Below are 26819 nucleotides of genomic sequence, written 5' to 3'. Positions count from 1 at the left end.
CACACTGGGCGACATTAATACTTGTTCGCAGATTCCCTGTATTATTTAAAGATGAAAATACCTGTGTCGTTTAAACTTCCGTTGGTCGATGACTTTCAGTTTATTTGATCAGGGCTTATTTGTTAGCATGAAAAAATAAAATGGTCAGAGATATGAGTCAAGACTCGACGGGCGAGAGAACGCCCAGCAACTACAATTACACCCTCGCGCCCCTCCCCCTTCCGTATACTTCTTTAAAATCCCCCCTCCGAATGATTTTTTAAAGCCCCCCTCCGTATGATTTTTTAAAACACTCCTTCCGCCTGCTTTTTTAAAATCCCCCTCCGTATGCTTTCTTTTATTACCACCACTCGAATTCCTCAGATGACGGAGGCGAATGAAAGAGCCCTCGAGGGTCTCCATCTATTATTGTGCTACGTTCACGTAAATAACACACAGAGATATTTTACGACTAAGTAAGTATATTTCTCTGCCGATAGCAGCGCTGCCATCCTGCCGAGAATGAAACCCGTTCTATCGCGGAACCCGTGGCAAATGGTTCTGCATTGGTTTCTTCGTTTTTTCGAGAAAGAGGAGGGCAGAGCAGGCATTCTTCCCGTCAGCTCCACGCCCCGGTCGAATATTTTCCTGCGGGAGCGGAGAAAGTTCATCGAACTGCTGCCGGCGCGCTCCCCCGGCGTGGCCGTGATTGGCGGGATCAGGAGCCGTCGTCCGTGGCGTCACACGAGGGCGCATTCGGCGACGTCATACTCGAACGGACTCGGGGGTCAGTTCGACCTTGCCCCCTCCCCCTCCGACCGCCTCTCCTTCCTTAGCGCCGTCTTCCCGCCGGCAGAAGGAATGCCACAGGGACTTCCTTCTTCTTGGGCTTTTTTCTGTTCCTTCGTCCAAACGTGTCCGTCGCTAAATCTCCCCAACGGATGCGGACATCCGCAATCAAAATTAAGATTATATGGACTTGAACGCCGATGTTCGGAAAGGGAATAGGCTTTATTGCGCAAAGGCCTTCCCGTCAGTATTGGAGATAATAATGCGATCTTCTCCATCTAATTAATAAACTACAAGCCGCCGCAAGGGCGTGTGGCGGGGGGTGTTAGGGCACCACTCTTAATTAAGAAAAAAAACCGCATGGAAAAGCAACAAATGTATACAATCCACAAACACACATGGTATACATTCATGCAAAAACCCTTACATCCCATACACAAGCAAACACACAAACTACCAACTAACATACACATGCACCTACAAATATACCTGATATCTTTGCAATTTTTTGTTTCGACTTGTAAATTAAATGTTTTTAATATTTCTAAGGCACTTCGGTTTCTTGCTATTATGATTTCTGATTGTTCGGGGAAAGAATGAGTATTTTTATCTATCTGTCCTGGAATCGATCTCCCTTATTTTATTTTTGTGGTCGGATATACCTAAGTAGTATGGGGCCATTATAATTCCTTCAGTGTCATAGTTAAACTCGCTTGTTCTGAACCTTTCTAAAAGTCTAAGCCTCGCTTGTTCTCTCCGCACTTCAAGTGGTTCCCAGCCTAAATCCCCTAAGAGACCTATCACACTTGTGTTCTTATCATAACAAGTTTTAACGAATCTAGCGGATTTTCTCTGGACTTTATTTAATTCTTTTTTCCAACTTTTCACCCAAGGTTCCCAAATACTTGCGGCATATTCTAAATGAGGTCTAACTAGAGCAAAATAACACCTCTCTTAAACTTTCTCATTACATTTCCCCATCAACCGTTTAATGAAGCCGAGTTTCTTTAAAACGGATCCGCATATTGCCCTGCTCTTCTGTCGCGCAGAAAAGGTGCATGGAATTCACGCCGAGTACTACCGAGGGTTTAACAAGTTTGGAATGCGGTTTTGGAGAGGATATTGGCCGCATTGAGGTACCCACGACATGCGAGACTTCCCCTCATGGTGTCCTGAGTTTGATGCTGACAATACCCAAGTTTTAATGTTTTCTTATAATGATGGTAATAGCTCTTTGAAAACATTCTTTCGGCCCATGTCGTATGAGTATTGAGAAGAAACTTCCAGAAGTTATGCGAACCTATGAGTCATACTTGAATCGTTGGGAACTTCGACGTATCTCCTGAGTTCAAATGTTGACATCGTTGAATCAACACAGTGTGATTAAATATTTCACTTTCCGACTTGTCGGGTGTTTTATTCTAAAAAAATAAGTAAACAATTCACAAGGACAATAATCAATGATTAAACGGCAACAAATTGCATTGCTATTGACAGATTGATTAGAGTATTACTATTGACAGCCGCTCCACCAATTCCGCTGCTCTCAAAGTTGGCAATATCTCCCTGTTTAAATGTCATGCTTGTTTCCACCTCTCCACTCCGAAGCGAATTGGGTTTGCGGATTATGTTCCAAAATGTGACGATGGGCACATGCGATGCATCATAATCACGAACTTCATCAATTTGACGAAAAGAAATTATTAAGCACTAAATAACACGAAACCATTTCTTGGGTCTCCGACGATCATGAAAGATGTCGTGTGTGTTTTGAGAATATGAAATGAATACTTCTTCACTCGTGCAATAGAACTGGCGTATAAAATCCATCCAAATGGAAATTCTATAATTTCGATTAGAAGTAACATTGTAAATTCTGACTCTCATTAAATAATGCCGAAAACTTGGGAATACGAACAATGTCGCTCTTTGGAAGTGAAAGGGGGGGGGGAAGGGGGAAAATCGATTGACTGCGTCCTTCGGGATGAAAACACGTTTGTTGTTGAAATGGGTACCAATTTATTGGGATGAAAACGGTTCATTTTGAAAGATGCTAGTGCATGAATGCATTTACTATACTATATAGAGTATACCCTATCATCATCCGTCCAATTGCTTTACATAGGAAGCGGTCCACGTACTTCCACGCCTTCCCGTGATTCCGGGACCTCTGAAGTTTTGATTTAAGGGAGAGAGGAGAGTGACCGACAGTATCGGGTGCTAGCGGTATTGCCGAAAACCGGTATTTTTTTGCCCATCCCATCCGCAAAGCCCCGACGCCTTTTTGACCTGGGTTCACTTGTATGTGAGCGCCACTGACGCAACCCTCGCCGGGTCTGGCACGTTTCTGGCGGGGCCACTGGGAACTGGGACTCCACCCCCCCCCTCCCTCTGCATTGACCTTGGTCGATGTCATCATCGTCGCCCGCGATGTCGCAAGTGAAGGATTGCTTACCACCCGCGGGGTATGTAACGGTTCCGCGAATTTTTTCGGCGTCATCGAGGTTCCGATTCAAAGAGATGGACGCACACCGCGTGGGCGGGCGGACCTGCTGGAATAGAAAGGAGAGCAGGTGATGAGCATGACGCCATCTGCTTATATCGTCCGTTGACTGGACACCGCGTCTGCGGGAGTATGAGTCAGGCTGCGGGGCAGGCAAAAATCAGGTGGCAGCAGTTCGCGGACTTTCCCGAGGGGACCTCCGGGGGATGTTCGTTCGCCAGGGCATCACGTTCTAGTGGCTTATCACTGTAATAATGCGCCTGGACGAGAAGTTGGTGGGGGAACGAGTGTTGGATTCACGTCCGGAATTCATCGGTCGAACAAATGGAATGGCGTGCCAGGGGTGGCAATCGAAAGACTTAATGGTTCCGGTCCCGATCGAACGATTCCCACCCTCGCCACAGCTTTAAACGCTGACGCTCAAATTGAAACAAAGCGTGTGATATTTCAGACCTCACTGGAAAATCGCTTGCGACACAAGATTAATCTGCTCCCCCAACCTTGAGAACATTGATTTTTGCATATTCTAGGACAGAGTGTGAGTTCAATTCTACCCTCACCTGTCATACTATCCTTAAAATTAATTATTGTGGCTTGTAGTAGTCATCATAAAATTAATAAAGTCCAAAGACTGCCCACGAGAGCATTAAATTCATTCATTCATTATATATATATATATATATATATATATATATATATATATATATATATGGGTCGCGGTAGTTCAGTTGGTAGAGCGTTGGACTGCTGACCGGAGGGTCCCGGGTTTGATTCCCGGGCAAGTCTCTGTGAACCTGCAGCTCTACCCAAGCTATGTGATTTTTCGGGTACCAGATCTTCCTGGGAAACCATAACCGGCACAGGGAAAGGAACTGGCCCCCCTACCCTGATGTGTGAATTTCACACGCCGTCGGGCTTAGTACTGGGTGAACTCTACCATCGCCTACTAAACCGACCTTCGGGTTGATTACTGTGTTCATGGTTATTATATATATATATATATATATATATATATATATATATATATATATACACACACACGCATATATACATACATGCATGTATCGCAAATGACGCGTAATTGACGAACCAACGCATAAAATCTAGTATACAAGTTTTCCTTAATCCCATTAATTAGTTCCTTGGGGATATTACCTACCAGGAACCAGACTAAATGTGCATTAATTACGTTTTCAGAATCAAAATGTACCAGCTAGAGCAAGGTATAGCTCTCATCGCAACGTGTCTTCGCCATACGGAGAAGACGCGTTGCGGTGAATTTGACGGCACAATATGATTGACAGGGAACGTTAACCAACCTCTTGGGTGTGCCCAACACTATCAAGTGTTCCAGAGCACTATCAAAATTCTCCCGAGTTCCCCACTCCTCGAGGATCCACAAGACTTTAATATATGTATAAGCGCCCATCATTAATCGTGATTCATACATATGATCGGTTTTCATTAATATAAACTGATTAAGCATTTTACTGATGATTACCACTGAATCTTGCTTTAGTAGATTGATTAATTGGGATTCATTTGCGATCAGGACTTAAATGGAACACAATAATCATTTGATTTGGGCACATTTTGTGTTTTTTTACAAAAAAACCACAGAATCTCTATTATTTTTCAACTTACAAGTACTCGTGTTCGTACACCGGAAACAATTATTGCTACACGAAACAATTTTATTAATCTCACTTGGACATGTGAAATTTTCTAAATATCATCAGTAATGTCTCTACAATCGCTTTATTCATTTTTGACGCATATTCAATTTTAGCGCATGTAGTCCTCCATGCGCCGAAATATTCGAAGGGTGTCTGGCTCGATAATCGAAAGTCCGCGAATCGAAAGACACGTGGAACAGTATAGAGAGAAGTTATTCGAATATTTTTTCAGCATTCATTATTTAAATTTATTAGGGTCTCATTCATTTTTTTTATTGCTTCTTTCAAAATTAAAATGCCGTTATCGCGAGAAGGCGAGCGATCGAATTCAACATACATAATTAATAAGAGTTTCATGTAACAGATTATTCACTAGAAAAACGTGGTGGGATGCATGAGGAGACGGGCATGCAAGCGCATTTTCCAATCATCTCCAGAGTATCCAAAATCACCTTTTATAGCATCGTCAAACTTCTCGATGAGAGAAGTGTCTTAGGTAGGCCTTCTACTCATGCAGTGTTATAACTTTTCCCGGTGTTAAGCTCTAGTCCGTATTATAATATTTATTAGGTAATCTACCGGTTAAGGTAGGTTTTTGGATGGACACAACTACCAAATAAATATTTTGTGACTCCTAACAAAACAAAATTCAATCCATCAACCTACTTAACATCAGGTCCTTTATCTCTGAGTACTTCCTTCCTCCCTTCAACCCGTCCAATATCTCTATCATGTTCCTGCCTCTCCTCATCCGCCTAACATTCTCCCCTCCATTACATTCTTCAACATCCCACTGCCGATCAATATGCCCTTCATCCACTTTTCCTGCCTCCATAGGATTTCTCCCAACAATCCCCTATCCTCGCCCACAAATACCAAGTACTTCCTCATTTGTTTTCCTTTCCATCCATTTCACCTTCTCCATTCTTCTCCACATCCACATTTCAAGGGCCTCCAGTCTACTTCTATAATCCTGCTTCAGTGACCACGTTTCCGGGTTGTACTTAGCTACCTTCCATATCAAAGTTTCGACGAGTCTTTTCTGAACATCCTTACTCAACGTCCCAGTCATCAACTCCATCCTCCTTGTGAAAGCGTATTTGCTTGGTGCAATATTTCTCTTCACGTCCTTACTACGAGTACTTTGACCGTGTTGGTCCAAAATATTTCCGAGATACGCATATTTCTCTCGATTAGTGATCTCATTACTGCAATGGTATCTTTCATGCCTCTCCATTTCCTGAATCCAAACCGATCATCCCTTAATCGTTCATTTTCCCTGTTCTCCATCCTTTTACAACTTTACCCGGGTGGGATATCAAACTTATTGTTCTACAGTCCTCTCATGATGTAGCCTTTATCTCTTTCGGAATTGGAACTAACACTGATCTCATAGTCTTCTAGCCAGATTTCCTTCCTCATAGATGCTACGAATTAGTCCATATAGACCCTTCCTTTCACACTTTCCTAAACCTTTTAATAGCTCCGCAGGAATGTTGTCTGCCCCCATGGCGTTATTTAGTTTCATCTCCCTTAATGCCCTTTCTATCTCACCGTCGAGTATGCCTGAACCTAAGCTATCTTCGTCTACGTCATGTTCCTTTTCTATGTCTAAGCTTTTTATTATAGAGTTCTTTTATATATTCCTTCAATATCTCTGGGATATTTTCTGTGTCAAATGTATTATCTTACCCGACTTATCCCTTACTGTAAAGACAGATCTTTCCTTTATACTTCTACGAAGTGGTGTAACCTTCTTGTATAGCGTACCAATTTACCCCTCCTGTGCAAACTCTCCATATCCTCGCATTGTGTCTTCCACCTCGCTTCTTTTGCTTTATTTGTTGCCTGATGTGACATTGTAATATCTACGAAGTGAATCCATCCCGGGCGAAGTAAATTCTTGATCATCAGGTGTTGTTGAGTGCTAATCACCTTGAAAAATGTTTCTTGTGATGTTGATTTTATCATGTGTAAATATTTTCACAATAATAGATTGATTTTGGTCAGGGATTAGTTACACAATTACCTCATATGACCCTTATTCCCAATCTAGAATATTTTTGGGACATTAATCAATTCTGGATCATTAGTTTTGTCTGACTAAGTACGAAATCGGTAATAACAAAGTTTGAGAAACTACCCAAGTTGAATGAAAATGAAACGTTTTCTATCCGGATAACATTTATTTTAGACAATATGCTCTTTCCTAGGTAAAGGAGAGTATAGAGATATTTACTGAAGCACACGAAAATCCGTTGAGTGAAGGAAAATGCAAAAACAGAAAACTTTTAAAGCTGGAATTGAGAGGGAGAAAATATTAAATAAAGGACTTTGAATACTTGGTTATTTTACACCTCGATGTGATAATTAAAGATCCGAAATTGACGGAGTATTAAGAAGCCAGGGAGATCGCGAAGGAAACTTTTGCAAATGTCTTTGGTGGTTTTGACCGTTCTCGTACCTTAAAGCTATAAAACTTTTGCGTTCAATGGCTTAGCAATCCGAGGCACTCCGGTCTCATGGACTTAATTTGTTGCTATTACAGTCAAGAGTTACTCGCATACCTTATTCTTCCATTTTTTTCTTTCCACCAACCTGACCTTTCCTTTTCCCCTTAACACCCCTTCCCACATTCATTCCTTTCTCTTAACCCCTTCCTTCAGTTTCTTTCTACTTCCTGCTCAATTTTTACCTCTTTATTTGTGGATTTCATCTTGTATGTCACGCGAACCATGGTGAGGGGAGTGAACATATTCAGACGCCTTCTTGAGAAATCCCTGTACTTGCTTCAATGTAAACGTCAAATGGCAGTTCCCCCCTGGCATGGGTCGTCTCTTAAGAAGTCTTCGTTAAACGGAAAAATGACGCTCAGAATCTGAATTCGCACGGAAAGGTCTTGCTTAAGCATGTCCAACAGGTAGAATTGAGCCTTTTGGCAATGATTCTCTTAGATTTGGTGAGGATTTTTTCCGCTGCGATAGCTCTGATAGATCTATTGTGAATCAAGCGATGGTTGAAGTTGTTTTTTGAAAATTTATTCATTTATAAATTAGAAAATTTTATGCAAACGGATATTTATTTCAAAACATAAGACTTTGCGAAAAAAATGGAAATCATTGCCATGGTTTAATTCAACGGCAAATTTTAATTAAATACTGTGCATTATTCGCTGTTCGCGGACGAAGGCCATTAAAAATGGATGATCTTTAAAATGTCAGTTGCACGTTTTAATTTGAAACTGCAGCCAATGAAACGAATGCTCCTGGCTTAACCCGCCTGCGCCGTTGCATTGTGGTATATGTATAATGGAGCCAGTCGAACGTCAACCTGGCGCGCATATCTTTCGGCATCCCCCCCCACCCCGCGCCCCTCTTGGCCAATCGCCGGCAACAACCCCATCCGATATCGCCCGCCGATCGCGCTCCCATGGCAACGCGAGAAATCCTCCCGTGGGCCGTCACGGAATGCGCTATGTGCAACGGTGACCGTTCACGCGATCCCCTCCACGTGAAACCCACCTCCCCTCCCCACTCCCCCCCTCGACGTGGGCTCAAAAGGGTTTATTTGTCAAAAAAAAAGGGAAATTTGCATAGTATGTATCCCAGAGATAGATTCCCACAGTGTGTACCCAACTCTCGCTCTTTTCGTGTTCTTCTCGATATTCCCGCAGCGTTTTGTTTGTCCCGCCGCTTGAATTTCAATCTGTTTCCGGCCGCACAACGAATGATGCCACCTCGGTTGCCGCTCTTTCGATTCGCGAGAAATGGCTCTTCCTCTCGAATGCTACGTAGAATGCTCCCCTCGAGCCATTAAGTTGCCCGCCCCTTTGCCGTCCCGGAGGCGAGGGCCCCGCGTCTCTGCGTGCCTCTTGAGAGAAAAATGATGACGGGAGTGACCTGCCCCCCCCCCCCCCGGGTGAGTTGGCTGGCTTCCCTTCGCCGGAGAGAGTGTGAAATGGATGCGGAGCTCTGCCGTAGAGCGTGAAATATACTTGCCCGATGACGCCGGTCGTCTTGATGCGATTCACGGCACGCATTTTATGTGTGTGCACCGCACGAGTGAGCGAGGACTCGGTGACAGCGATTTTAACGACTCCACGGACTGGTGCAGTTGAAAAAAAAAATAAAGCACCTCAGGTTTAGGTTGAGAACCTTGGATTCGCTATTCAAGTGATTCCTATCGTTAAAGGAAGCATATCCACAGTTTATCCATATTATCCGTCCTTCACTTCACCGATTCTGTTACTTGGTTTACTTTTAAGTAAAAAAAGACGGCAATCTTCATTGCGAGGTATAATTGGCTTTGATGGAATGGAAATCCAACAAGAGCGTGGAAATTGATGCAAGCCTTTGCGGAACTAACTTATGGTCTATGGAACCGTGCAACGGGAGGGGTTTTATGGGCTATTTTGAAGCATTTATGGGGGAGGAGTTTGGTCCGAAGATTTCGTCGGAAAATTTCCAAAAAACGGAAAGGTATGTGAGGTATATACGAGGGTCATCCGGAAAGTAGTACCCGTTCGTGAAATAAAAAGACAAAAGTAAATATTAACAAACATAAAAAATTTTATTTGAAAGAGGATACTTTAAACTACTTCTCAACATAATCTCCAAGCAAATTAAGGCATTTGTCATAACGTGTGACAAGTTTCTGTATTCCTGCTGCATAGTCCTTCGCCGCCAGCTCATTGAGATACGCGAGGGACCCATCTTGCACAAATTTTTGCATAATGCAGATGGTGTTTAACAATTTCATGAACAATTGTTCGAGAAACATTGGGAAAATGCTCACAGATGTCATCAATTGTGACGCGCCGATCGTTCCTCACGAATTCGTCAACTGAGCTCACCAGTTGGTCTGTAATGACAGACGGTCTCTCCGAACGCTCATCGTCGTGTGTGTTCCCCCTCCCCATGTTGAAGTTGCGACACCACCGCCGAACAGACGACTCGTCCATTACATTGTCTCCATACACCTCCTTTAATTGGCGATGAATATCACATGGGCGAACGTTTCTTGCATTGAGGAATTTAATCACTGCCCTCACTTCACAACTGGCGGCGTTCTCAATTTTTTTAAACATTGTAAACAATCACAGAAACAACACAGGCAATGCTAGCGTCACGCAACTTGGCTCAGAGAAGGCAGACAAGCCACTGAAGCTATCTGACCTCGTCCAGCGGCTACTCGCGTCGTCAGCACTTCATGCGGCACGAACGGGTACTACTTTCCGGACGACCCTCGTACTAGCTGTGTTCGAAAGCTATCCGACCTGAGTTCATTCTTTTTCCGGCCTTGGTACTAATCTTCGTCATCCGGACCGTGGCATCCTTCGAAGTAGTCCCCATTAGATTGAACCACACGCTCCCAGCGGAGCTTCCAAATCTTAAAGCCGTCATAGAACGCAGATTTTGGAATGGCCTTCAGTCCAGTTCAGACTACGTCGCATTACTCTGAATCGTCTCGATGTTGTCCTTTGAGCGCAATTTTCAATTTTGGGAGCATCCAAAAGTCGCCGAGAGCTATGTCGAGACTGTACGGAGGCTGGCGAAGCTGTACAATCTCTTGTGTTTCGCCAAAATTGCTTCACAAGGTTCGATGAATGCGCTGGCGCGTTATCGTGGTGAAGAAGATAGTCTCCGCTTGACCAGAGACTCGGTCGTTTTCTTCTCACGGCACCACGCAATCTTTTCAGAACTACAACGTAATAATATTCTTTGTTGATCGTCTGACCTCTTGGAGCAAATTCGTAGTGCACAACACCCTCACAATAAAAAAAATAATACTTACATAAAAGCATGCCGTAGAGTTTTCGGACACACCTCGTATAAAACAATAAGCATGTACCATTTGCAGGCAGTGTATGTGGTTCTCAGGATCATCACCGAGAGGACGGAGAGGAGGTCGAATGGGCAGGATCAGTTTGTTTCCAAGTACGCGTGGTTCAATAGCTATCATGAGCTCACCAATAGGAGAATCATGGATAACAATGAGGATGCCGGGATGGTTGTTTCGCAGATTTCCAGAGGGCACGCGATATAGTGAATCAAATAACTCATTACGTAAGATAGGAGTATTATCCGCATGAGAATTAATAGGAGCGATCAATCCGTATTTGGGAGCCTTATGCGTAACCTCTATTCGTCGGAAACTGCTTTGGGTGCGTGCGGGATAGGCGTTGTTGAGAAGACATGTAAAACAGGGATGTGCTGTCTGAGCATATGTTGATTAAATGGTTACAGAGCCATGGGAAGAACTGAGTTTAGGAATGGGGAGAGAGCGTCGATGGGGAAAATCCATTGGGTTTGCGGATGATCAAGTTTTGGTTAGTCAGCCAATAGATTACATGCATTGCTTTGCGCATTATAAAATCAGTGCGATAGATATGGGTTGAAGATATACGTGAACAAGACCAAGGTCATGACGTTTACGAGGAGGAAAAAAGCGTCGAAATATGAGGATAAAGACCATGGCATATGGAACAGTAATATACCTATCCTGGAAGTGTTTTAGACCTAGGTGGTCACAGAAGTAGAGTTATAAAAAGAAGAAGAATATCGTATGAACAAAGAAGCTTTTCCTAAAAGAAGGACTGAAGTCTGAGTACATCTAAAATGTACCTTAATCTCAATGCAACAATTTCAGAGTGTAAAAATCATTCGCCTTGCCTGGGTTTCGAACCCAGATCCCTCAATATCCGGTCGAGTGCTTTAGCCACTTAAGCTACCGAGGCGTCCTCTTAAACTCTGAAATTGTTGCATTGAAATGCACATAAGCGGATGACTCCGTTAAAAGTTACTGTTGCGGCATCTCCCGCAGTTTCTTTGGAATTTGTCAAGGTGAAAACACCATAAGTGTTTAAAGTTGGCTTTAACCTCGTGGACTGTGGCGCCTCGCGCACGACTACGAATGCCTGTGACATTGTATGTACGGTGTTTCGTCACAACATCTTGTTCCTTTAAAAGCCCCAAAATTTCAGAGTTTAAGAGGACGCCTCGGTAGTAAGTGGCTAAAGCACTCGACCGGATATTGAGGGATCTGGGTTCGAATCCCAGTCAAGGCGAATGATTTTTACACTCTGAAATTGTTGCATTGAAATGCACATTAGCGGATGACTCCGTTAAAAGTTACTGTTGCGGCATCTCCCGCAGTTTTCTTTGGAATTTGTACCTTAATCTGTTGACCGCCAAATAATAAAGATTTCAGAGGACTCGGAACAAATTGAAACTCTATTTCAGTCCTCACAATCAGAGGATGGAAAAAATATTTCAGCACTGCGATCATTGTGTTTGTGTGTTTGATTGATAGATCACAGTGTGTTGCTCATGTATTAAATGTAGTTATTTGCACGAGCTCGCAGGACCCTTCAAAGTATATTCCGCCAAGTGGACCATGTTTTGCCTCGTTCTAGCAAATCATGGCGGAGATGCCCTGATTTCCTCATGGCCGACCGAAATCCACCCTTGCCAAATTGCCATAATTTTACAAGCCTTTCCCACGATCGGAATTCGGCCTGCGACTACTTACGTGGAAGGTGATATCGCTTGACTAATTATTTGAGACGTTTGTTTGCTTTCTATTGAATCCCAATGGAGGAGCAAACGTAATCGGCTCGAGGCCCTCGGTCACTTGACATGGTATCCTCTCTCTCTCTTGAGGGGACGAGTAAATTTCCAAACGAGTAAACTTCCAAATCTCCTTTCACATGGTGGGACTATCGGCTCTTATAGGGATCGTTGTCATTTGACGGCGTCTTCAATTTTTATTGATCTATACTTCGCGGGGAGATGGCTGGTGAGGGAAAATGGAGGGAGGAGAGGAAAGGACGGAGCAAGCTGTCCTCCGAACACAGATCGCAAGTTTAAGGCGAGACGTAAGGAAGACGCAGCGGTTCCCGAGGATTGTGAAATACACAGTGCGCTCTGTAGGGCTCCCATACGAATTTCTATGGATTTTTCGGAATTGATTATTACGTACCCGACGAGGGTTTCATCTGGCCGTCTAATGAGGTTAGACTTCATCACTCTCAACACTTAATTAATGGATTACTAGTGCCATTATCTGCAAATAAAGTGCAGTCACGCATGTGATGAATGGAAAGGTCTTCTTCAGTTGGAAGTCCCACTTAATGGGCACAACCGGTTTTTCCCCTTCTCTCTCTCTCTCGCATCAGTGCTTTCCATCAGTGCTTCCTCCTCGCCATCTCTAAGAAAGGGTTTTTCACTAGCTACTCGTATCCATTCATTTAATTATCGTAATTCTTCCATGCCTCCATCGCTCCTTTTTATTTTGTCCTTCCATTGTGTCGTTCACGACCCACTGCTGTAGTTAAGGAGGTCGTTTACTTTTCAAGTTCGTCGAAGTACGTAGAAGCCAGGAAGCCATTAACCGTAAGGGGTCTTTTTTTGTTTTAACTTCATCGACGGGACCTTAATGATAACTATCTCTCTCTTATTTCTTCCATTCTATTTCATTTTCACGATATGCTTAATTTAAACGCCTAACGCGCCTCTGCATTAGCTATACTCTTAACCTCACAGCCATAAAAACTAAAGTGTCTTCGAGGTACGAATTTTTAAAACCCTCTCATTAAAACATGGATAGCGTGATCACGATATGATTTTCATTCCGCTGACCAATATTTTTCGCACCATGAATATTATTCAATTGTTGATTCTATATTCTCCAAACGACTCAAGTTGTCCATTCTTTTTATGAATAATGTTTCCTCCCATTTCCCGTTTTTATTCTTCGACTTTCAAAACTTTAAGGTTGGTTGACCATCTTGATCTACAAAAAAAATTCACTTTCCTATCAATCCAACTCATCGCGTTTCGGTGACTTTGAAGGGCATCCTTATTTAAGGCAGCGGGTTTAAGAACCTTTGTGAGAACAAACATTATTCTGTGAAGCTGACAATTGCTGTTACTTTTGAAAAGTGGCTCAAACCGTGGGAATGTCTCAGATTTGATAATCTCTCCCAACTCGAGCAAATCGTGATGAAGTAGAAAGACATTATAAGGTGTAATTATGAAATTATTAAGTTTTTGCGTTTGCGCGTTCGTGTCTAAGAAATGCTACCTTTTATTCACCGTAGTCTGGCTTATTGGAAACCCACTGTGACGTCGGAACCTAACGAAGTGTAAACCGATCCGGTCGGGTGCATTGCCTTCTCAGGTTTCCAAACCCTTTTTAAACAGGGCCTTTGCATCGATTCACCAAGAAACAGTGACGTTTTAGGTTAAAAAGTTATAGACCCCGTCGGCCTGGAATATTATAAATTAAAAGTGATGTAACATTTCTACTGGCCAATAGATAAGTTAAAAAAATTATTCTTTGTCGTTCTTTGTCACCGTTATCTTCCAGTATCTTTTGGCTTTTATTCCGCCGTGGGTTTGTGACGTAGCAGCGGGGTGGGTCCATGCACTGTGGTATATAGTAGATTACCGTTTGAAAAACACGAACACCCACGCCAGGAAATTCAACTATTTTTTTTAACATCTGCCAATGACAAGTATGTTTTGCTACGGGGAACTCAGAATGCTCACGCGATTCTGTAGTATTTGTGTGCAAGTCATTAAAATGCTCCGACACTTTACGTAAGGAGCGTCAACCGATAAATTGGGCAGCCAGATGGAAGGCGCTGGCGAGGAAGAGACTCCGTCGCTCGTGTCAACTTGTTTGCCTAACTGTACACTGCGCTCCCCGCCGCTCCGCAGATGACTTCCAATTAGCGATGGCCGAACAAATGTTCTTTGAATAGAATGAACTCTGTGAAGAGAATCGCAAAGGTCGTTTGGCATTATCACAGGGAAAAAATTCGTCCACTGCGATATACCGCTAAACGAGAAATTCGTGACGAGTTGGTTTCTGTTGTATGTGAGGAGATAAATGAATTTATACCTGCGATATACCCAAATTGTTAGATAATCGAGTTGATTTCCAATTGCCGTTGGCCATAGAGTAGTAGTATTGCTGCATTTCAGAATTTACCAATTTCTTAATTTTTCCCTGTCGAAAATTTCATTGCACCAGAGGAGACTTTTGGAACACAATCGATAAAGTTGGGACATGAATAGATCTGTAGCGAAATCAGACCGCTGAACTCAAAGCAGTTTTTTTGCAAGATGTATACATAACTATACGCTAACTTATGATTAGCACTTTATTCATCCGACTAACAGTTTTGAGATAATATAATGCTCGGTGTTATGTGCTCCCAAAGTTTGGGAGTGTCAATTTATTTCAATGATATCCTTAGCTCTCTATTTGCACGTTAGACATTTTCAATGCGCTACTAACTGCTTGGGGCAGTTCGTTATCGATCGGAAGGTACGACACAATGACTCAAGGCTACAATTAGCCAGCGGTTCAACTACATTTATCTCAACACAGTGGGACCGGAAGTGATCCGGATTAACAAAAATCAAAACGAAAAAGGAAAAAAAGAAAAAGAGAGCAAAATCATCTCATATATATATAACATCAATTTGGGTTTTAACATTTACTCTTGACACACTCGAGTTCAAAAACAAAAAAAAACATTTCACAGTTATTTAACTTAACCCACACGCACATAGGAGAAGTCATAGACGTAGCTGAGACCAAGGATCACCCTCGCGTTTGCGCGCTATATAATTAAGTTTTTTCTCAGACTCACAGTACTGAGAGTACTAGATGTATTTTCAAACGATTCATTATTTTTCAAGCTTTGAAAATTGAAACCGGAAATAGGGATGCTCGAGGTAGGCATTCGGAGAAAGAGGGAAAAGAGGCGTGACGACTTCCAGCCGCTGCGGATTGATCGAGAGGCGTCGTCTTCTCGAGCTGCCAACATCGGAGGTCGGGGCGAAATGACAAACGCAGCCACCCCCGCTCTCCTCCCCTCACCTTTCCCTCCCTCAGCGGGGTGCGTTGCAAAACTGACTCGCCGAAAAGCCTCGCCATTTTCCCGGCAGGGTAACTGAAGATGTAAGGCTCAGTGATGTCATGTGAAAATGATTTCGTCCCTTGGCATTCGATGCTGCAGCGGTTTGCCGTGATATTCGTGATCCTGAGGACACAGCATCTCTATCAGATGATCCATAAATGCTATACAACGCTGGTGCGGTACTTGGCAATTAGAATTAACTTAAAAATATGCGTAGTAATACATTTTTGGAAAAAAGATCAATTCCCACCCTACTGCATCGGGAACACTGAAATGGACTGTGTAGACTCGATTAAATACCTAGGCGTTACCCTCACTCACGTTCTCTCCTGGGTAAAAAACACACGGGGAAAATGTGGACAAGCTAACAATAAATTAGGATTTATTAGTAGAGTAGCAGGTAAATTTGATGAAAAGGTCAAAGAGAAATGTTATCTTACGCTAGTTAGGCCTCATTTAGTATATGCTGCTATTACATGGTATCCTCACGAAGTTGGATTGGTTGCCGAATTGGATCGCATACAGCATATAGGAGCTAGTTTTGTAAAACGCTGTTATGATAACCTTAGTAGCGTATCCAAAATATTAGGGCAGCTAGGCTGGGAATCAGTCACGGAACGAAAATTAAATTACAGATTGAAGTTCCTGCATAAATTGGAAGGGCACCTCTTTAGCAGTGATATTGAAAATGTATTATTACCCCATCGTACTGCGTTAGTAGATATTATGTCTATAAAATTGGAGAGGTTGAATGTGGAGCGGAAAGATTTTAGATGTCATTTTTTCCACAAACGATAAGGGATCATAATAACATCGTTCCACCGTGGTAGGGCCACGTTCGGGTAAAATTATTCTGGTGTGTATTCAACCCCTGCCACCGCTAGGGTGTGTACCTCAGCGGTGGCTTGCAGGATATATTAATGAATAAAATAAATAAATATTTCAATGCCAATTATTCGGTTGACGGTGCTTGGCGACTCTCCAAAGCTGAGCTTGCGAACCCACAGATCCACACACGAAATCCTTTCCTCCCAGAATGTAATCCCGACGTATCATTCCGGCGACGTTAATAATTCCCTCGAATTCATATTTCTCAATGAGCGCTGCATTAAAATCGTTTATTTTGGACCCGAACTCAAGTAAATTCTTCGCTCGATACTGAGAATCTAATTGCCAATGAAAATCTATATGGACTCTTTTCAAATACTTGTTATAATTCTCAAATACATATTTGGCCACCTTCAAGAAGGCCAAGATTGACTTTGGGTTATCAAAATTCGTAAGATGCCTCGCTTTGCGGAAATTTGCATGTATTAATCAATATTGATTAGGGAAAGCCGGGTCATGGGTCTAATTCGCGCTCTAGAGCTTCTGAAACTCGAAGACCATTTCAACATTTCAAAAATCGGTTTTAATTTAAGTTCTTCTAATTTGAGAGTAACTTAGCGTGGATGTTAGCGTTGAAACTTCACCACCGCCGTCAATTAATTATGGCCTCGGAAGACGGATTACGCTCCCAGGATTTATCTGTCTTTCGTGAGTAGTTTCGGGTCATCTGGTGTCAAACCACTCCTCACTTTTTGCATTATCACTTAAAAAGACTTCACGATCTTTTCTGGCCGGAAAATATTATAAAATAACTTCCATTAGTGATGACAAAAAAATTGATGGCAATAAATAACAACGCCAAAATGATATCCTTCGGACGGAGGAAACCTAGATACCTTTGTGATTAATGAAGTCAATAATTCCACGTCGTTCACCACATGAAAAAAAAACTCCCGAAAACCGTACCTCTGCACCCGTTGACGCCCAGTGCCCGATAGATGCATGCGGGCATTCCTTCAATCTCCACGGGAAAAGGATGCACTGACCTTCGCCATCGCCGGCACTTCAATGGGTGGGAGGATCCAAATGAGGGAGCGAGGTCCCCGGGAAGTCCCCCCCCCCTAGTGCCCTCCCGGCCAATCTAGGTCGGTAGTGCGCGCATCCAAGGGCGCGAGTCTGGTTGCACTCTTGCCGCCGGCCCCATAATGCACCGCACCCGCCAAACGGCGGCCCAGAGACAAAGGACGCGTCGCCACACGCTTCCGCTGAATTGCTTCGCGTCCATCTCTCCTGCAGATAGAGGCCAATGGGAAGGCGCCCCTTTCGGAGGCACGCCTTTATGCCCCAATGGCTTGCTTCCCTGCCGTCGCCCCCCGCTCCCGATTCTTTGACTCTTCGTTGTCCGCCGCGTCGACAGAAAAGAGCCTTGGTCACTTGATCGAGGGAATGTGGATGTGGCGCACTTTAGTTTGTCAGCCCACCATTGCAATTTGAAAATTGTTGGCTTGGTTGGATATCAGGTTTGCTCCCGGGTCGGAGAAGTCTCTGAGAGAGGGCGCGCCTCTTACGGGGATGCTTCAGTGCGGGAATTTCACTGAGTGGAGATTATTTATTCCAATATTAGAGCATTATTTGTAATTACTCGTATTTCCAGTAAGAGTTATTCGAGCGAGATTTGCACCCCAATCAGGTTATCAACCATCTATCTTTTTTATTTCGGTGTATTTCCATGCTTGGCGTCCGTGTCCTTCCTTCCCCTATACCGGTGGAATGAAAGGATTTTTGAATGAATGTATATGTCACTGTGGATAATGTTTTCTATATATGTGCTGATTATGCATATGGTTGTGTCCCTCTTTACGGGTGGTGACCTAACACCTCCCGCCACTCGCCCTTGCGGCTGCTTGCGGGGTATTATGCAGATGAGATACCCGAGGATATTAACATTTTTGAACCATTAGGTCAATCCAGCAATCTCTGGTGAGTTTTAGTGCAGGAATATTTATATATTTTTAATCATTAAATGAATATCTACGAATCTGAAAGCCTTTTGATTTTCCCTTTGACTCACATGTCTTTTGGGTTGGCAGATTGTTTCGGTTTGTACGGAAATCTTTCAAGGGCGCCGTGGTGTTTCTCAATGATGAGCGACTATTGATGAATGTTTTTTTGCAAACCAACGCCCTTCGGAATTCCCGCAGAGGTCCGTAGGAAGTCGCAGATTGGAAAGGCCTTCCCCCCAAGGGAAACAATTGCCCACCCACGCTCTCGCATGGAGGGACTGACGCGAATTACGGAAACATACGGCTCCCCACCCTCTCTTTCACCCCTAGCGCACATGCTAAAAAACGTATGCGCAATTGGTGCTCACCGGTAGTTTATTGATCATTCTAGGCGAAACTTTAATGATTGGAATGAAATGAACATGATAACTTCCTTTTTGAGTTTCAAATCATCCTTCCTGTACATCACCAACGAAACTTATTTCGGTAATGCTATTCGTTTTGTATTTAAAATCTCCTGTTAGCCTGAATTTGTTAGAACTAAGAATAGTCTTGTTCCTGAAAACCAAATTATTATTAAAATAATGTTTTTATAGCAATCGAAAAAGAGTTCAATGTCTATTATGATTCAGTAAACTGTGGTCGAATCCAGTTGGTCCTACAGTGTCGTCGGCCAACCTTTTTCTTGCCAAGTAAGGTTCGCACTAAAATGAAGGTTTTTACTAGAGTCAGTCGTTAAGATCTTGTTTGGGATTGTAAAATTTCCTGATTGTAGAAAAAGTTGGTGTAGTCGCTTACCTTGCCCTCCCCTTGCAAGGTCCAGCATTTGATTCAATTATATGTCGCCCCGTGGAATGCATTTATTTGGATACAGCCACTCATTTTAATAATTATTCCTCTCAAACGGTGAGTACTGAGTGCGACACATTCCATTGAATAAGTGTCTCGAGGTCGCTTGGATCCCAAGGTCCATCTTCATTTTTTTCACGACCACGCCGAGCGACGGGTTCAATATGAAAGTACGCCAACCCATGCAGAACTGCTTAACATAGAAAGCTCTCAAACTCGGAATGCGAATCCCTCTTCCGTGGAATATGTAGGAAAATGAAAGCAGGGTGCCCCCACAAGCCAATCGTTAAGACTTTATTCTCTTTCTTTTCAATTAAACACAGGATTTTCAACATTCCCATCTTATCAAATGTTTCTCGAACCATATCCAAATTTTCAAAAAGAAATTCATCATGTCAATTTGAATGAAATGTAAGATATGATGTACTAACATACATGTGTACGAGGGCATTGTACGTTACACTTCACAATACTTCAGTGTATTTCTGCCATTATATTTTTGCATAATCTAAAACTCTCATATTAATTACCGGAGTATACATGGTCATTGAGGAATCACAAATAAAGGGTTAATTGTATTAAAATTATGTTTCAATTCATATAGTGCAACAATTTAGTTCACACCAACCCTATTTCAATGAGCTTCTGCAAACGAAAGGCTTCAATTCTTTAGGTTTATTAATACAAGATATCTAATATACCTGTGTATTAATTCCCGATGTGGTATGGAATTAAATATCTTGTAATATTAATCACATAACGGATGAGTCCATTTATGCATATCAATGTCTTCACTCGGATGCCTTCACACGGATCAAAAGCTATCTCGATTCGCACCATGCATCTATGAACGTCACTTCACAGTCCGATGCATTTCTAATATATCTATTCTTGGCATAAAATGAAGTTTTTCCTAGGCATTAATCACAGTTCCCGACCTTATTTGAATCTTAGAATTATAAAAGGAATGCAAGAAGTCGTTTTTTCACTGCTTCGACTTAGACGGCGTACTTTTGCTCATTTCTTCAATCATATTTAAAGAACTGAAATAAAGATAGGTGTCAACTAAGGCATTATTCATGTTTCAAATGATTTATTTTCTTAGTTTATCAATAATTTTGGAGTAGCAATCTTTTTCTTCCTAGGAGGAATGCATTTGAGTCACGTATAAGGATTAAATTGATGCAATTGCCAGTGTCCGGTGCAGATTCAAAATTTTTCCGATTTGGGGAAGGAGTTATTTTAGTACCCTGCAAGCCACCGCCAGGGTGTGTGGCAGGGGGTGAATAGTAAATGAATCATCGAACAACAGTGCGCATGATAGGTGTCACTTTTTGCCCCTACTATCTTGCCCCTACCCTTTTTCCTGAAATCCTTATATCCCTTAAATCCTGAATCCCAGTACTGCATTCTTTACACACCAGACTAAGGGGGGGAAGGCCTCATGCCTCCTCATTACTCTAATTGCATTTGATGAATAAAAATGTGCATGATATCTAATGGCTAAATATATCATGCTTGATCCTGATCAACGGCCCTGCCAGACACCCTAATGTAAGGCTTTAGGGTTTGATGTAACTAAATTAAGTCATTCTCCCTAGCAATAAGTCCACACACGTCAATAAGAAAAAGGGTAAACGTCCTTGACAATGAAGAAGAGACGGTGTAATTTGGCGCGCCTACCTTCTTGAGTACGCCTGTGTGCTGGAGCCATTGATAGGACGAATGTGAACGGGGAGAAATGCCAATGAGTGCCAAGGATGCAGCACTGGAATTTAGAAGGATAATAAGGGTTTTAGTGCAAAGATTTCGGATGCAAATTAAGTGCGAATTAAGATGAAATGGAGAATCCAGCTGAGAAAAAAACGAAGCAGGGAGTCGCAGAAAATATTGAAGTAGTTAATTAATACTTTAGTAATTGACGCATTGTTTAAAAAAAAACAAAATGCAATAAGTGTTTTATAGTCACTGAAATTTGGTGAACATTACGGGTAATAATAGGGTGAAAAAAGTGACACCTGTCGTGTGCACTGTTATTAGATGATTCACTTATGACATTAATTAACTCAGTTGTTTGCCCAGCGTTAAGATTTCATACTCGATCATGTGATAAATGTGGAGTCACGATTTCTGGAACTCCAATTAGTCACGGCCGCGTCAAATATTTTTTCATTGCGCGCCACCAGTATATTTGTAATTGTTGAAAACCAATAATTCAATTTTTGTACCAACTTTACAAACAGCGAAAAACTGAAATCAACGTTAACAATTACACAATGATACATTTTTGATTTGCTGCATGTTCTTTAAGGTCACAGATGCGGGTTAAATGGTTGAAGGAACTGTTTAGAAATACATTCGACGCCGGTTATTGGAGCAGCGGCTGCTCCCATTGAATCGGGGATGAAATCTCTTCATCTCGTTCCTTCTCTACGACACCCTTCCCCTCCCACTCACTCACCCCACCCCCTTTGGCCGCCGTGACTGCAACCCCCTTTATTTTCTACCCGGGGACGACGTCCTGTCGTCCGCCGCTATCCGGGCTCCAGCGAAGCCATCGGAATCCGCGCCACTTCCGGCATAGTATTCCCTCCCCGCGAATGGACATGCGCGATTGGTCCGACCAGTGGCGCGCTCAAAATATTTAAGAATGCCTCGACCTCTTCGTCCTAGTCTCTCTCTTCGTTCAAGGACCATCCTATCCACGCCCTTTTGCCTCCTGTCCATTATTGGAAGCCACGCGATTAATAAAAACTTGCACGGTTAAAAAAGTCATCGAGGATTGAACGTCACCTTCTGCTGAAAATGGCACGACACGGTGGAGTCGGCTACCGGAATGGTCAGACACTTTGAGATTGCAATGTTGAAGTACCTAATTCCAATGGCTCTAATGGGACGTTTCTATCTGCATTTCCTTGAGAATTTTTATGCTCGACGTTTGCAACAAGTGCTCTCGCGTTTCTTATTTCTTCGTCTCCGAGACACTTTATGCATCGTGGCTTCGTCATCAAATTTTGCGCGCACGGAGAGCAATCTGAGCTAGTGCGACACTTGGCAATTAGAATTTAAGGTTAAAATGGTGCGTGGTGATATATTTTTGGAAAAGAGCAATTCCCTCCCGAACGCCTACTTCATCGGGAACACCGAAATAGAAACTGTACATAGAGAGGATAGGATTAAATATCCTCACTCACAACCTCTCCTGGGTGAAACACATACGAGGAATATGTGGACAAGCTACTAAAAAATTATATTCAGAAGAGTATTGGGTAAATGTGATGAAAAGATCAAAGAGAAATGTTATCTGTCGTTGGTTAGGCCTCATTAAGAATATGCTGCAAGTATGTTGGATCCCCATGAAGTTGGATTAATTGCCGAAATGGATCGCATGCAGCGTCGAGGAGCTAGCTTGCAAAACAATGTTATTTATTTATTTTATTTATTTATTTATTTATTCAGTATTAGTCCGAAAACAGCACATTTTGGCCTTTACATCGAACTGTTAACAACGATAACAATGGTCACATTCACAAACACCCAAGCTCCAGGTGGAGGAAAACTTAATCGAACCCGCGACCCTTGGAATGGCAGACGAGGACGTTACCCCGCCGCCACCGGGGTCGGCAAATATGATAATATATTATATAATATATTATTTTATAATATTATGATAACCTTAGTGGCGTATCTAAAATATTAGAGTGGCTTGGCTGGGAATCACTCAATGGAGCGAAGGTTAAAATACAGATTGAAGCTCTTGCATAAATTGGAAGGACGTCTCTTTAGCAGTGATGTTGAAAATGTATTATTACCCATATCGTACGACGGTAGGAGAGACCAAGTCATTTAAATTAGAAATATTGAAGGTAGAACAGATAGATTTAAAATGTCATTTTTTCAACGAACGATAAGGGATCAGAATAATATTGCCCGACCACCGAAGGGGTAAAAATACTCGGGTGAAAATTAGTCTGGTGTGTATTCACTCCCTACCACACACCATAGCGGTGGATTGCAGGGTACTGAAGAATACAAATAAATAAAATAAGTTATTTAATAAATAGATGTCAGCAATAGGAATTGTAGACAGGGAAGTGCCTGAAGTTCATTGAAGATAGCGTGGGAAGCGAGACGGGCGAACAAGACGAAGACGTACGATACAGTAGCGGAGTCGACTGCTCGCTTCTGGCATTCATCTCTGCAATAAAGAAATGAATCTACATACGCATTGCTTGGGTCAGGTTATTTGGATTCACACTTTTCCCTGCTTTCTCCGTAAGGAAAGGTCCTTCGCGCATCAATCTCTTCCCTTTGTTGGAATAATTTCAAGTCCCGAAAGTCTATTGTATTTTGAGGAGCCGGGCTATGACAGGAGCCTTATTTGATAATTGAGGGTTCGCTCTCCTTATTCTCCGTGGGAGGACGGGAGTCTCGGGAGATCGTAAACCGACCGCCCACTCTGGCATTCCCTGACATTGACGTCAGATGACGACTGACTTCCTCGGCAGAGCGATCCGTTGTGGAAACTAAGAAGCTTCTCTCTTTCGCTGCTTTTCGCCCACGTAAAAGAATAATAGCACGCGCGGCCTTCTTCGCCTGGCGCGGAGCGAACGATTGAGGTGTGCCAGGAATCGTTGGGTTATTAGCGGACTCCGGTTTGTTCTGCCGCCAGTTGGACTTTGGTTTTATTAAAACAAAGGGTGAACAATTGTTTTCTTCTTGATGAAAGCATTTCTACTCAACGTATACAGTGTTAAACGGATGAATTATATTATTATTTATATTAGCAGTACTTACTGGAAACAATTCGCAGCCAGATGATTGCAAGATTAGCCCCAATCAGGTATGTAGATAAACCACAGGAAATCTGCGAAAGAATAAGACATTTTATTAGAAACTTATATGCCCAAAAAATAATTAATTTCAAATTAAATTAAAACGAATAAAATTATTGGCACTTTTTTCATCTCTCACCAAATATGTTTTGCTCACGAGTTTTGTAAGTGGGAAAATTAAATGAGTGAAATTGAAACTTTAGCTGGAGAGGACAAAAGAACGATAGAAGACGTCTCAGTCATAGTTTCGTGTTCCGGCTAGTACATGCCATTAAATGTTGAAATAAATGTGTTACTGAGGCGTTTTTCAAATTAACACAGGTGTGTGGTGTTGGATGGTAAATTCCTCCAAAATACTGAAGATGATCGGCAAGCGTCTATTCCTTTTTTAATTATTTCCATGTATATTGCACATCCAATTTCATTACTCGTTATATAAGTATTTATCAATGCGTTGGTTCCTCGAATTTTTCTTTTTATTAGTGCCTTTATGCTCTCTTCATCTATATTTACCGCGGATATTATTGTCCGATGGCCAACTCAAATTCAATAAACCTTTCCAAAGTAAAATATTTGCATCGAATAGTTCAGTCGTTTTTATCACTCCTATGCATTCCTCTTCATGCTTATAAACATTTTCTTATACCATATCAACAGTAGCTTGGTACTCAAGGCGTTTTAATTTGATTAAAACTGCATATGTTGATTATAAATCATGCATTTTAGCGTTCGCATCAGAGCGAATAATCTCATGAACTGAGAGTAGAAGGAATTTATCCGTAACTCAACTCCCCAAATGTTTTGAAAATATTCCTTTCCCATTTTAGGAATCTCGGATGTTCTAGATTCTTTGATTGATTGTCCACGCCGAAAAAAATTGTCGTGGATAGATAAACGTCTTTATTCGGGCATGGACAAGTGGAAATTACTGTACGTCGATAATGTGGCGTTAATATTAGGATCGGTCGGCCGGAAAACCGGATAATTAATATATTTAACATTTTAGAGACCTCCGGTCACTCTAATTTGCCATTTTATTATTAAATCTTGCTGCAGGTATATGAAGTTCTGAAAATTAATTTAAATATTTTAATAGTAATTTCTTTACTTTTGATTTCAATACGTTTTCGTTAAATACTGTTACGATAGTGTATTGCCCTTTGCATTCCAGTCATGTATGCGTGCGTGCATCTACTACCGCCTGCTCCGAGGCCTTCAAATGTTTCAGTATCTCTAACGTTGGTATGTAACGGGCAGAGCACACCTTAGTACAGTAACCACAGAGCAGTGACCTTGGCCCTCTCCTCTTTTCACTTTACTTAGACGACATTATTGCCTATGTCGTATACCTTCGATGCAATATTTTGCTTCACGCAGACGATTGCAAAATTCCCAAAGAGACCGATTGCTCATCTGATGCCATTTCCTGCAATATGCTTTTACTTCCGTCATTGCTTTGGTGCTCCGATTGGTAGGTTTGCATTCATCCCTCAAAATCAGCTGGCATGACCACATCTTTAAAGCGCAATTCACTTTTACTTTCAGACACTCCCTCGAGCATCCCAGATGGGATAATCTGTCAGTTCTCACTGCGATTTAGGTGTAATTTTTGACTTCGAGTTAACCTTTCGCAAGCACGTTCAAAGGATTGTCGCTAAAGCGATGGCAATAGTCGCCCTACTTTATCACCGCACTGATGTCGTGATCCCTTAGAACGGTGTTCTTTGGTTGTGCCCTCCCAATTTCAGAATGCCGTTCACCAATCTGGTCGACCGGCTGTCCAACTTCCTTCCATTGCACAGACCTCTTAATGCCTTTATTGACATTTCCTGTTATCGCATCCCGATCCTTAAAAATACAACTCGGGACTTAACTCTCTCATCTCTTGGTATTTTAGATCCCTCCCGCCGTCGATTGCTATCTGATATGAAATTCTTACATAACATCTTTAATGGAACACTCCGCACCAACTCATCTCTGTTTGTGATCCCTTTCGACCAATACGTAGCTTGAGTCTGATGCAGATTCCAAAATACCATCTTTCCATCTCCCAATGTTCCCTATTCCATCGACTCCTCGCTGCATTTAATTCCCTAACCATTCAGCATCCTTCCCTGGACCTCTCTTCCTCACTCACCCCTTTCACCTCTTCCCTCAAACACCAGGTAGCCATTTAGCCCTCTCTGCTTGCATATAATGCTCTCTTGCTACCCTACAGTTGTTCTTGATATTTATTTTTGTTAATTTTTCACTGTTGTTGATTGCTCTAACCCGTATCTTATGTACATTATATGTTTTGCCTGTCAGCCAATGTAAAAGCCTTTGTGCCGCTTTTGGCCGTTCTGTTAAATGAATAAATAAACGTTGTTTTAATGTTAAAAGGCCGAGTGTTTGGAGCCCAAAATATCCATGCTGATTTTTTTT

The 26819-nt window shown here is 42.3% G+C and overlaps 1 protein-coding gene across 1 annotated transcript in view; it reads right to left on the bottom strand.

Moving 5' to 3' along the window:
- Positions 1-24412, bottom strand: part of LOC139694231 (serine-rich adhesin for platelets) — a 42146-nt gene extending 17734 nt beyond the window's left edge. The window contains exon 1 of the mRNA XM_071592675.1: positions 24358-24412. The gene's annotated coding sequence lies outside the window, so the exon portion shown is untranslated. The remainder of the gene's footprint in view (positions 1-24357) is intronic.
- Between the last annotated feature and the right edge of the window lie 2407 nt (positions 24413-26819).

This window comes from Hetaerina americana, unplaced genomic scaffold (assembly GCF_022747635.1).
Source record: "Hetaerina americana unplaced genomic scaffold, ioHetAmer1.1.p SCAF_5, whole genome shotgun sequence".
Classification (NCBI taxonomy): Eukaryota; Metazoa; Arthropoda; class Insecta; order Odonata; family Calopterygidae; genus Hetaerina; species Hetaerina americana.
Note: the sequence above shows the minus strand (reverse complement) of the source record. Positions and strands in the feature narration are given on the sequence as shown.